A 417-nucleotide genomic window follows, 5' to 3' on the forward strand; every position below is an offset into this window, starting at 1 on the left:
TGAAATGAGTAAAAATGAGGTTCCACCCCCCCAAAAACTCGAGGGTTCTCCCCCAAAAGGGGTCCCGGTGGAATAAAAAAGTTCATTTTCTCTTCCAGATTTGCTTGGGGGTGTTTTTAGGGGTGGGGGGCACAGGGGGGGTCCCGGGAGGTTCAGAGGATTAAAAACATCCCCCCCACCCCACCCAGAAAAAACGAGGCTGCACAAACGGGGTGAAATGAGTAAAAACGAGGTTGTTTTTTTTTCTTCTTGAATTTCCAAATGCGGCTCCTCAACCCCCCCCCCCACACACACAGAGGCGGGGGGGGGGTTTTTGGGGGGGGGGGGGGGGGGGGGGGGGGGAAATGAGTAAAAAACCCCTGGAAATAACTAAAAAACCCCTGGAAATAACTAAAAATCCCCAAAACTAGTCACGGT

At 51.8% G+C, this 417-nt stretch overlaps 1 long non-coding RNA gene across 1 annotated transcript in view; it reads left to right on the top strand.

The window, feature by feature from the left end:
• The window catches only part of LOC113979800, a 433-nt gene extending 337 nt beyond the window's left edge, over nt 1-96 (top strand). The window contains exon 2 of the long non-coding RNA XR_003537988.1: nt 20-96. This is a non-coding gene — a long non-coding RNA (uncharacterized LOC113979800). The remainder of the gene's footprint in view (nt 1-19) is intronic.
• The last annotated feature ends 321 nt before the right edge of the window (nt 97-417 follow it).

The sequence above is a fragment of the Neopelma chrysocephalum genome, unplaced genomic scaffold, assembly GCF_003984885.1.
Source record: "Neopelma chrysocephalum unplaced genomic scaffold, ASM398488v2 Primary Assembly neopelma1_89182, whole genome shotgun sequence".
In the NCBI taxonomy this organism is placed as follows: Eukaryota; Metazoa; Chordata; class Aves; order Passeriformes; family Pipridae; genus Neopelma; species Neopelma chrysocephalum.